At 39.4% G+C, this 12,995-nt stretch overlaps 1 protein-coding gene across 5 annotated transcripts in view; it reads left to right on the forward strand.

Annotated features, from left to right (window-relative positions):
• Positions 1-6,369: 6,369 nt before the first annotated feature.
• The window catches only part of LOC135112260 (uncharacterized), a 34,575-nt gene continuing 27,949 nt past the window's right edge, over positions 6,370-12,995 (forward strand). For 2 of the 5 annotated variants that reach the window (XM_064026527.1, XM_064026529.1), the window contains exons 1-2: positions 6,370-6,722; positions 7,508-7,725. The gene's annotated coding sequence lies outside the window, so the exon portion shown is untranslated. Of the gene's footprint in view, positions 6,723-6,977; positions 7,015-7,507; positions 7,726-12,995 lie in introns of those variants that run through there. The other 3 variants (XM_064026530.1, XM_064026526.1, XM_064026531.1) reach the window with 2 other exon arrangements.

The following is a 12,995-nucleotide window of genomic DNA, read 5'->3' on the forward strand; positions in this document are numbered from 1 at the left end:
TATTATTATTATTATTATTATTATTACTATTATTATTATTATTATGTTAATGTTATTATTATTATTATTATTATTATTATTATTATTATTATTATTATTATTATTATTATTATTACTATTATTATTATTATTATTATTATTATTATTATTATTATTATTATTATTCTTACTATTATTACTATTATTATTATTATTATTATTATTATTATTATTATCATTATTATTATCATTATTATCATTATTACTATTACGGTTACTATGTATATATAATATTTATACTTGGAAGTTTATATTTCTATTATTTGTGTGTGTGTGTATATATATATATATATATATATATATATATATATATATATATATATATATATATATATATATATATATATATATATATATATATATATATATATATATATATATATATATATATATATATATATATATATATACATATATGTATATTCTTCATTGCATTTAAACTGTATATGTTTTATATATGTGTATTTAGAATATTATAGATTTAAGTTCATGACCAAAAAAGCTATATTTACATATGTGATGTCTGCCAGTCTTTCTCTATGGAATCATAATTAAGTGTGAATTTATAGGTAAACGTAATGAAGTGTTTTAAGTGTTTCCCAGCGAGATATATTCAGTTGCTGGCCACTGCAAGGCCATTGGCCAGCCAGGTGCCAGCCCAACAGTCTCCGCTGCTGGCCCTGGGCGTCAACACCTTTGACCTGCTGACCCAGCTGGCGACGGGGGGCGTACACCCCTCACTACAGCCTGCAGTCACCCGCCTCACTTGTGCCTTCCTGAAGGAGGCAGGACAGCCACCAAGCCTGTGGTTGGCTCACAGGAAGCCCCCAGAGCATAAAAATGATGATGCAGGGGCATCATTGCAGCCCTAGAGAGGAAGAGGAACATAGCTGAAGACTTGGTTAAAAGATTAGTCAAATATAGGGTTGAAACAGATCTTTAAAGTGTTCACAGCAATTCGGCTTTCATTTGTAAACAAAGAGCAGACAGCTTAGTCACAGCTAGGAAGATGACACCAGCAGCGGCAGGCGGCGACAGGCGGTGTGACATCGGAGGTGTGACTTGTGCTGCGTGTCACGCAACCAAACTCAAGTGGAACATGCACTGTTACATGTACCAGATTATCGGACACGCCTAACAAGTGTGGCGCCATTCGTAAAGCAACAAAACTGCTTGTCTTGAAAGAAAGTCCAGTGACAGAGACAACCTTGGCCAGTGTTGTGTTCGCTTCCTGACAGGGCGGGGATTGTGACCAGGAATTTGTCCAGCTTCCTCTGTAAGTGTTTGGTATTCACGCCCTTCATGTCACGGTGTGTGCCGGGAGGGAGGTGAACAGGCGGGTGTCCCTTGTTGCAACACTGCTGTGCTGGAGGCTTCTGATACTGGTGTGGCAGTTTGAAGGGAGGTGGGGTGGCCACGCTTATTCCTTCCTGATCGTGCTTTGCAGTGAGTGCATGTCATGGGTTCAGATTTGGGCGGGACAGTTTGGTTAGCAATAATTATTTTCCACGTTTATATAATTTGGTGTTTTTCATTCTTCTTTCTACTGAGTATAATTTGTATTGTGTCTTGTTTGGTAATTAACTTTTCTTTGTTGTTTCTCTCTCTCTCTCTCTCTCTCTCTCTCTCTCTCTCTCTCTCTCTCTCTCTCTCTCTCTCTCTCTCTCTCTCTCTCTCTCTCTCTCTCTGCTACTTCTGAGATCCCTCCTTGTGCTAGGTGTGAGTTAGATGGTGGCTGGGATGGTATTGGCTAGTAAACGTCATCTGTGGTTTCTCTCAAGCCTGTCATGCTTATTCTGCAGCCTGGAATTCTGGTTGTGTCTCTCACCTCAGACTATTGGAGTCAGTTAAGAGACAGTGGGCGAAAAGAATTCAAGGATTTGAGAACATGTCATGATCAGCATTTTAAAACCTTGAACTTGTATTCACTCTAAGGGAGAAACTATTACGGGTTGATCTTATTATTAAATTTGGAAGATATTTTCATGCACTCTCCCCAATCACTGTTCACCTCAGCCCCCTTGTGTCAACACTAGAGGCCATCCATACAGTTAATGCAACAGACTTGTACATCTCAGCCACTTCTATCAGCACTAGAGGCCATCCATACAGTTAATGCAACAGACTTGTTCATCTCAGCCACTACTATCAGCACTAGAGGCCATCCATACAGTTAATGCAACAGACTTGTTCATCTCAGCCACTTCTATCAGCACTAGAGGCCATCCATACAGTTAATGCAACAGACTTGTACATCTCAGCCACTTCTATCAGCACTAGAGGCCATCCATACAGTTAATGCAACAGACTTGTTCATCTCAGCCACTACTGTCAGCACTAGAGGCCATCCATACAAATTAATGCAACAGACTTGTACATCTCAGCCACTACTGTCAGCACTAGAGGCCATCCATACAATTAATGCAACAGACTTGTACACCTCGGCCACTGCTGTCAGCACTAGAGGCCGTCCATACAGTTAATGCAGCAGACCTGTTCATCTGAGCCACTTCTGTCAGCATTCCTTATAGTTGTTGTGATGCCAGGCACACATTTTTCTCAGAGTGATGAAAATCTGGAATTTTCTTGCTAACAGTGTGCCTGAATCTAATTCTGTTGATGATTTTAGGTACAGTTTGTCCAACTTCTCAGGTGTACATCTGTTTGATTCTTGCTGGTGACATATACGCTGTGCTGCTAGTCAGATTTATTATTTATCTTGGGCTGATGGCACACTTGCCAGGCAGTTAGATAAGCATGTACAGACTTTGGTGTCTTTTTGATAGTGCTGGTGAGCTGACCCTGAACTGGCCCTGAAGGGGTTCTCTCTTGTGAGACCAGCCAGGTAAAAAATATGTTGAAATGTAGCCACATTTACTGTTCTGAAGTATTTACTATTCTATTCATTTCTTCTCTGTTCACAGGTGCTCTGGAAAATCAATTCAAGGCTAATTATTATTTTTTCTTTATTCATTATCCACAGTTGCTTTGGAAAATGCATTCCTGGCTGAGTGTGGTGCGTGTGCCTGCTACTCGTGTGGTGGTGCTGCTGCTGCGTGAAGCCTCTGCCGTGTGAACCCACCACAAATAGCTAATGATTCTGTATGACGGGATCAGCAGCAGACAGAATTCCAGTGATGTATTAACATGCTAGGTTTGGTCCTAAAGGATTGATTTGATGTTGTATTTACTACTCATTTGTCTGTAGTCTATATAGTTTTACTACTACTGGAGTAGTAGTAAAACTGGGGCTTTTTTTTTTTCTTTTTTTATTCAAAATTTTTGTTGCCCCTGGCCAGTGGCCCTCTTACAGGAGAAAAGTAGTAGTAGTAATATTTATTTTTGTATGTGTTTGTGTCTATTATAGTATACTGCACTGTAGGAAAAGTTTTATGAGGAAGATGTGTTAATCTTGACAGTCACTGGATTGAACCTGAAGCACAACTTTCCAGAAACAAGACCTTGCATTTAGTATACAACAAACTAACTTACCAGCTTCCTGTGTTAGCTTAATTCTATCTTGTTTGTATTCTTAATGCTTTGCTTTCTCATAAAAAAAAAACATTTTCAAAGGCCATACAGATGATCACCAAAATTCTCATGGGGCATTTTCTTTCTCTCTTGCAAAATCCTTGCATTGTCAGTCATGAAAATGCCCCTGGAAACCATAACAACACCAACTGAGTAAAGATAAAGGTGAAAATAATGATAGTGGTTGTGGCAGTAGTGGTGGTGGTGGTGGTGGCTCTGAGGAGAATTAAGTACTAATATCAGAAGGATGTGGTTTTCATGTTGCAGAAGAAACCAGATGGAAAAAAAGGTGTGTGTGTGTGTGAGAGAGAGAGAGAGAGAGAGAGAGAGAGAGAGAGAGAGAGAGAGAGAGAGAGAGAGAGAGAGAGAGAGAGAGAGAGAGAGAGAGAGAGAGTGAATGGCTGGGTTAGGGAGAGAGAAGAGAAAGAGAAAGAGGTAAGTGGAGATATAGAGACAAGGGAGAAGGAAGGAAAAGCAGAGGAGTTATGGGAGAGATGGCAGAAATGGAGGAGGGAGGGAGGGTAGAAGAGCAGTATGTAAGTGAGTGTGAGTGGAGTCAACATATAAAAGGGAGAGAAATGAATACTCCAAAGAGGGAAGAAATAAAGAATTCATGAAAAGACATTATAGACATATGTAAGGATGAACCAAGGATGTTCTATAGAACAGTAAAATGAAGAATAAGAATGGGTTTAACAAACTGAAAATAAATGGTAAACATGTTGAAGAAGAAGCACAAATTGCAGAGGTTTTGAATGACTTCTTTCAAAGTGTCTTCACTGGAGAGGGAACATTTGGTAGACCGGTGACGGCAGATGTGAGAGTAGAAGAGTGAGTGAGATTGAGGTAACAGTGGATGAGGTAAGAATAATGATGGAAGACTTGGATGTGAGGAAGGCACAGGGACCTGATGGAGTGTCTGATTGGGTGGTGAAGGAATGCAGAGATCAAGCTGCACACATGATTTACAAACTCATCATAACTTCATTAAGGGAAGGAGTGGTGCCCAACATTGGAGAAAAGCAGGTATAGTCCCCATATATAAGAGTGGAAGCAAAGAAGAACCATTTAATTATAGACCACCATCATTAACAAGTGTAGTGGCAAAATTGTGCCAAAGAATAGTGAAGCAAAGATGGAGTGAATATCTGGAAAAGAGAGAAATATTAACAGACAGACAATTCAGATTTAGGAAAGGAAGGTCATGTATAACAAATTTAAGGTGTTTCTACTCCAGTCATAGATATGGTACAAGAAAGAGAGGGATGGGCAGATTGTGTTTATTTTGATAAGGTGCCCCACAGTAGACTGTTGTGGAAATGAGAAATGTCTGGTGGGCTGAGAGGAGCACTCCTACATTGGATCAGTGACTTTCTGAGAGGAAGGGAAATGAGAACAGTGGTCAAAGATAAAAAGTCATCATGGAGAGAGGTAATTAGTGGTGTTCTGCAGGGTTCAGTACTACCACCAGTCATGTTTGCTACCTGTGTGAATGATGTGATGGAAGGGGTGAATAGTTACATGAGTCTATTTGCTGATGATGCAAAATTGATGGGAAAAGTGGAGAGGACAGAGGATTGTGAAGCTCTACAGGGAGATCTGAATATGATTTGGGATTGGAGTGACACTTGGAAAATGGAGTTTAACATAAAAAGATGAGGAGTGTTAAAGTTTGGGCATAGTTGTGTGATGCCAGTCTTCAGTTATAAATTGGGTAATGAGGAAATAAAAGTGAAGAGTGAAGAGAAAGACCCTGGAATTACTGTCACTGATAAGTTGTCCTCAGAGGTACATGTAAGAAGAAAGACAGGGGAAACATATAATCTGGTGAGAAACATAAGAACAACATTCAACTACCTGGATGAAGAGATGATTAGGGATGTAACTGACAATGATAAGACCTAGTTTGAAATATGCAGCAGCGATGTGGTCTCCCAGCACTAAAAGGGACATAAAGAAATTAGAAAGAATACAATGAGCAGCGACAAAGTTGTCTCTGAACCTATCAGACTTATCATGTGAAGAGAGACAAACTAAACCTACCCACCCTTGGAAGAGAAGAGAGAGAGGTGATCTGATGGCCTTGTATTGGATTTTGTCAGACTGTGGAAAAATTGGACCAGAGTAATTTGGTGGTGAGAGACTAGAAGCACGAGAGGGCATGAGAAGATGAAGAAGAAGGGTGTGTGTAGGAGGATATTAAGAAGAACAGTTTCCTGCAAAGTACTGCAGAAATCTGGAAACACACACACACACACACACACACACACACACACACACACACACACACACACACACACACACACACACACACACACACACATGAATTAATCTGCATCCATCCCTTCTTTGAACTTTAAGTGGTATGTGTCCTTTGAAAATACCATTAACTTGTATCTTTTTATTCAGCTTGGGCAGCTACAACAGCCAGATTTGTACACCAACTCTCTCCTTCTCTCATCTCTTTCTCTCTCAGCATTTGTCTCCCCACTTTTCTCTTCCTCTCTCTCTCTCTCTCTCTCTCTCTCTCTCTCTCTCTCTCTCACTCTCTCTCTCTCTCTCTCTCTCTCTCTCTCTCTCTCTCTCTCTCTCTCTCTCTCTCATCATTCTGAGCTTCATTTATTTTTGTTTATGCATGTTTTCTCATTTTTGTATGCACTAACTCATTCTCTCATCTCTTTCACTATTCTTCTCTCCATTTATTTATGTTCTTGCATGCTCTCATTCTCTCTCTCTCTCTCTCTCTCTCTCTCTCTCTCTCTCTCTCTCTCTCTCTCTCTCTCTCTCTCTCTCTCTCTCTCTCTCTCTCTCTCTCTCTCTAGCACTCTATTCCCTTCTTCCATTCATTAGAGGTCATCCCCTTACACCCACAGCATGTATTGCACTCGTACACATCTCCTCCTCCCTTTCTCTCCCAGTTCTACATTTTCTCTCATGTCTCCTCTCATCTCCTCATCTCCTCATCCTCCTGTGTCACTCTCTCCTTAGTATGGCTGGGCAAGGTCACCTACTATTGAGACAGTAGCTCTTCTTTGGTCATTGCCAGGCTCTCTTTTGGATCTTCATGGCAGTTTCCACAACAGCAAACACTGCAAGCTTGACCACACTGATCTTGTCTCCAGTGAAGCTAAGAGTGGGAATGTTTTTACCAAGTATGTGTTGTGTTGTGGAGTTTTTAGTTTAGTTTTAATCACTGTCCTTCCTTAATCTGTTACTGGAATCATGAAAACACCCTTGCAAACCATAACAACACTGATCTTGTCTCCAGTAAAGCTAAGAGTGGGAATGTTTTTACCAAGTATGTGTTGTGTTGTGGAGTTTTTAGTTTAGTTTTAATCACTGTCCTTCCTTAATCTGTTACTGGAATCATGAAAACACCCTTGCAAACCATAACAACACTGATCTTGTCTCCAGTAAAGCTAAGAGTGGGAATGTTTTTACCAAGTATGTGTTGTGTTGTGGAGTTTTTAGTTTAGTTTTAATCACTGTCCTTCCTTAATCTGTTACTGGAATCATGAAAACACCCTTGCAAACCATAACAACATCTGCTAAAACCTGTTACAGTATCATTAACCCTTTTAAACCATTACTTGAATCACAGAGACATCCTTGCAAACCCTGACAACATCCACTGAAACTTGTTAAACTGTCACTAGCATTATTAAACCATTACTTGATCATAAAAACACCCTTGAAAACCCTGGTAACATCAATTAAAGTCTGTTAAACTATTACTAACCTTATTAAACCATTACTTGAATCATGAAAATGCCCTTGAAAACCCTGATAACATCCACTAAAACCTTTTAAATTACCACTCCAATCAGGGGAGCTCCAAACACTATTAGAGCCTGTTAATAAAGAAAAGGCACTGGGATATTGGGGAATGCACATTTCAAGCTGTAGCCTTACCTCACATCCTTAACTCTCATAACAGGGCCTTTGTTGGAGGCGTCCCCTGTGATATAGTGGACGACAACCTGGAGCTCTGTGACACACTGACAAGGGAGAAGGTTACTTGTCGCTCCAAGGCTAAGCTGGTCGGCCCCATGAATGTCACTGTCTGCGTTACCGGAAGAGGCGCGTCTGAAGTGACCAAGATAGGAAGGTACGTGGACTCCCAGGACAGGCTGTACCAGTTCCTCACATATGCTGGTGTGTACATATAGTGTGCCTGCATGTGTATGCATGTGAATCTAGTCTTATCTTATGTTACCTAAACCAGTGTAACCTGACTTTATCCTGACTACTGGAAATAACTGTATAGGAATTAAGCTTGTAATGCCCTGTGTTTTAGCAGTAGATTGTTGTGTTTTTCTTAGTTTTTACAGGGTGTCCTGCAAGTTTAGGTACACACTTTAGGTATGATAGTTCAAGTAATTCTAAGTTGAAAATACTCTATATACATATGCTGTGTTTTGTTTTATTTTGTGAGAAATTAATGTGTAGCTAAGTTGTGAGTTGCGGGAGCTGCTTGCCTGGGTGTGCCTCCGCCTCCTTCCTCCCCTCCTTGGCTCGCTACGTACTCGCGTGATGCTGCATAGCATTAAGTGATAAATTTTTGTGTACATTGTATGCAGTCAAATCCTTACAGGAAATAGCAAATAACAGATTAAATTTTTGTATGTGCCAGTGAAGAAAATGTGCAGGTAACACAGCAATACAGTGGTTATTCAGTGCTACTTTTTAAAACACACATGGCAGTTCACTGCAAATGTCATCCCCTTTGACAGTTATCATCTTGACATTTAAATGGCAAGCCTTGTCAATCAAGTGATAGCCAAAGTGCATCTTTTTGCTCCTGTCATTCCTTATCTGCTCTGCAGCTTCCTTAATGCTGTGAATCAACTCCTCTCTGTAACGTGATTTGTTCTTGTATACCAAGGATTTCATGAGTCCCCAAAGGAAAGAAATCTGTTGGTGTTAGGTGAAGGGATCTTGCTGGCTATTCCTGTGGGCCTCCACCACCTATCCATCATCAGGAGACTGATCCCAGGGAAGCCGCTCCCACAATACACAACTTACAGGTTAATTTCTCACAAAATAAAGCAAACAGCATGTGTGTGTATAGAGTATTTTTGACTTAGGATTAGTTGAATTATCATATCCTAAGGTATGTACCTTAATTCATGGTACACCCTGTATTGTTAGTACACACACACACACACACACACACACACACACACACACACACACACACACACACACACACACACACACACACACACACACACACACACACACACACACACACACACACACACACACACACACTGTGCTGCCCAGCTAATTGGACACATCCACAGCAGCTCTAAGGGGTTACCTAAGTTTTGGTTGTACAGGGGGCCGAGCTTGAGTCCTGTCTCTATAAGAGGGAATTGTGTGATGTGTGAGTGCAGGGGAAGTGAAGTGTAAATTGGGAAGTGAGCAAAAAAGGTGAATGGGAGAGTAGTGTATGGGTAAACATTGTCTTGTCAGTGATACCAAGAAGGAAGATGTTGGCGGACACAGCAAACATTTTTGAGGGTTTCAAGGAAGAAGACCTCAGTGTAGCTTATACAAATAAACAAATATGGAAAATTGAAGAAAATGTGAAAATATGATAAATTCATAACTTAGTAGCAATAATAAAGACATGGAAGGAAGAGAGAGAGGTGGGTGGTGGCATTGTAAAAAGATATCCAGTGATATAATAGAGATGAAGAAGAGGAAGATGGAAAAAGAAAAAGAAAACAAAGAACTGAGAGAAGAGGTGACAATAATAGTGAACTTAAACAAGAAGTACTATAAAGAAATCAAGAAACTCAAGGAAGAGAATGAGGAGTTAAAGAAAGCTTTACAAGAGAGAGAGAGAGAGAGAGAGAGAGAGAGAGAGAGAGAGAGAGAGAGAGAGAGAGAGAGAGAGAGAGAGAGAGGAGAGAGAGAGAGAGAGAGAGAGAGAGATTAAGGTTGGGAAAGTGAAAGAGTCAGTGACAGCAGAAGTCAAAAGTTGGAAAGAAGAGAGAGAACAACAACAAAAGGTGAATATAGATAAGATCATAAGGCAACAGCAACAGGAACACAATAAGGACATTGAAAAGCAATTGATTAAAATAATAAAGGAAAAAAGTAATCTTGTGAGAGACATTGTACAGAGAAAGATGTTTGTGGTGGTATTTGGGGTCAAGAAGAAGAACTTACTAATGAAAATAGCTAGAGAGAAAGAAGAGGCAAAAAAGACTAAGGAAATTATAGCAGAAGTGGCGGAGGAAGGAGAGGAGATAGTTGAACAAATTGAAGAGGTTTACAAGATTGGAAAATACAATGAAAATGGAACAAGACCAATGAAAATAAGATTCATGGCACAAACAGCAGTGAAATATGTCTTGCAAAGAACAAGAAAATTGGCAAAAGTAGAAGGAATGAATAAATATGAATAAAGGAGAGAGAAGTAAACTGAAAGAGTAAAGTAGAGGAAAGTAGTAGAGTAGAGGCCCAGTCAAAAAATGAGAAGAGAACACAAGAACAAGCGAGGAGATTTGCTTGGAAAGTTGTGGACATGAAAGTGAGGAAATGGTGCCACAAAGATGCCACACCAAGCAGAAGTTTAAAGATTATGTATACTAATGTAGATGGTTTGGTGTTGAGCCAAATGGAACTTAAAGACTACCTAAAGAACAATAAACCAGATGTGGTTTGTTTAATTTAAATCATACTAAGAGGAAATAAAGTTGGAATTTGCAAAGGAAGGTTGTAGTGCATGGAGGAGAGACAGAAAAGGAAAGGGAGGAAGAGCAACAATGATATTGGTAAAAGAGGATATTGTTGTTGAGGAAGTTGAATATGGCGATGGAATGGCAGAAACTTTGAGTGTTGTGATTAAGATCAAATGAAATGAAAAAAAGGAAAGTTACTGTGATGTACATACCACCAAAAACTAATGCATGGGAAACTGATAGATATAAAATTATACAACTAAAAACAAGAAATAGCACAGGAAATGATAAGGAAAAGTAACAAAGTGCTTTTAGTAGGCAGCTTCAACACTAAAGGAATGAACTGGCAGAAGATGGAAGTGAAAGAAAATGTTGGGTCATGGAGTGAACTTATTTTTCATATATATTTACTTATTTATTTTTTTTATGTAGGAGGGACACTGGCAAAGGGAAACAAAAATCCAATAAAAAAAAAAGCTCACTGTGATACCAGACCCGGATTAGGTCAGAAGTAGTAGTCAAGAATTGAAGGATATGTGTCTTGAAACCTCCCTCTTGAAAGAGTTCAAATCATAGGAAGGTGGAAATACAGAAGCAGGCAGGGAGTTCCAGAGTTTACCAGAGAAAGGGATGAGTGACTGACTGAGAATACTGGTTAACTCTTTCATTAGAGAGGTGGACAGAACAGGGGTGAGAGAAACAAGTCTTATGCAGTGAGGCCATGGGAGGAGGGGAGATATGCAGTTAGCAAGATCAGAAGAGCAGTTAGCATGAAAATAGTGGTAGAAGACAGCTAGAGATGCAACATTGCTGCAATGAGAAAGAGGCTGAAGACAGAAGAGAGTTGATGAGATGAAAAGCTTTTGATTCCATCCTGTCTAGAAGACTGGTATGAGTGGAATCCCCCAGACATGTGAATCATACTCCATACATAGACAGATAAGGCTCCTGTACAGAGTTAGTAGCTGGAAGGGTGAGAAAAAATAACAGAGATGTCTCAGAACACCTAACTTCATAGAAGATGTTTTAGCTAGAGATGAGATGTGAAGTTTCCAGTTCAGAATACAAGTAAAGATGTTCAGTGTAGAAAAGGGGGACAGTTGAGTGTCATTGAAGAAGAGGGGATAGTTGTCTGGAAGGTTGTGTTGAGTTGATAGATGGAGGAATTGAGTTTTTGAGGCATTGAACAATACCAAGTTTGCTTTACTCCAATCAGAAATTTTTGAGAGATCAGAAGTCAGGCGTTGTGTGGCTTCCCTGCATGAACTGTTTACTTCCTGAAGGGTTGGACGTCTACGAAAAGATGTGAAAAAGTGCAGGGTGATATCACCAGCATACCATGCTTACCATGATGGTGAATACAATGAGACAGTGGGTGAACGAACTTACAAGATACAAAGAAGAAGAACCATCACAGTTTTACTTAGTGTTTACAAAAAATCCCAGAAAGTAGATCAAGTATACATTGTCTGAGTCCACTGGGAAGAAGTGATCATGTGACAATAGAAATAATGCCACAGGAGGAAAAAGTGTTGCACAGGAATGAACAATTTTGAAATGGGAGACAGAACTATTCTAAGGCAAACTTTGCAGAACTTAATAAATTTTATGGAAAAAATAACTGGGAAGAACTATTTAAAGGTAAAAATTTACCTTTAAATTTGTGCCAAGTTATAAAGTGTAAATTGGGAAGCATGAATGGTATAATGGCAGGTGAGTAGAAGCAAAAAGGAAAAAGGACAGGGCTTGGAGGAAATGATGAGACAACTGAACACAAATACTAGGGAAGAATACAGAAAGGCAAGGAATGAATATGGTATAATAAGAAAAGAAGAAGAAAGAAATTTTGAAAGTGAGATAATAAGAAAATGCAAGGAAGAGCCCAAACTCTTCTACAGATACATAAACAGGAAAATGAAACATAGGGATGACATAAACAAGTTAAGAAGAGAAGGAAGAATTTATGAAACTACTGAGGAGATGAGTGAACTAATGAATGAGAGTTTTCAGTCCACATTTACAAAGGAAACTGATTTTGTGGCACTGAAAGTGGTATCACAGAATGAGGGAATATAGGAAATACAAGTAAAGAGACAACAAATCAAGAAACTGCTGAAGAGCTGGATGTTAGAAAAGCTGTGGGACCAGATCAAGTAAATGGATGGATATTAAAAGAATGCAGAGAACAAATGGAAAAACCCATATGGGATATAATTAACAGCTTGTTGAGAGAAGGAAAAGTACCAAGGGAATGGAAAAGAGCTAACAAAGTCCCAATATACAAACAGGGAAGTTAAATGGAACCATTGAATTACAGACTAGTGTCACTAACAAGTATTGTAAGCAAGCTTTGTGAAATAGTAATTAAAGACAGATGGGTGCAGTATTTAGAAGATGAAAAGATAATTACAGAAAAGCAATTTGGATTCAGGAAAGGGATATCCTGTGTCACAAATCTACTGAGCTTCCATACAAGAGTAATAGATGGAGTGCAAGAGAGGGATGGATGGGTTTGTGCAGTACACCTGGATCTCTAAAAAAGCATTTGATAAAGTTCCACACAAAAGTCGTATGTGGAAGTCAGAGAATGAAGGAGGGCTAAAGGGAACAATGTTGAGATAGACAGAAGATTATTGACAAGGGAAGGAATTGAGAACAGTAATCAGAGACACTAATTCAAGTTGGCACAAAGTGACAAGTGAGGTACCACAAGGATCTGTGTTGGCACCT

This window comes from Scylla paramamosain, chromosome 23 (genome assembly GCF_035594125.1).
Source record: "Scylla paramamosain isolate STU-SP2022 chromosome 23, ASM3559412v1, whole genome shotgun sequence".
Classification (NCBI taxonomy): domain Eukaryota; kingdom Metazoa; phylum Arthropoda; class Malacostraca; order Decapoda; family Portunidae; genus Scylla; species Scylla paramamosain.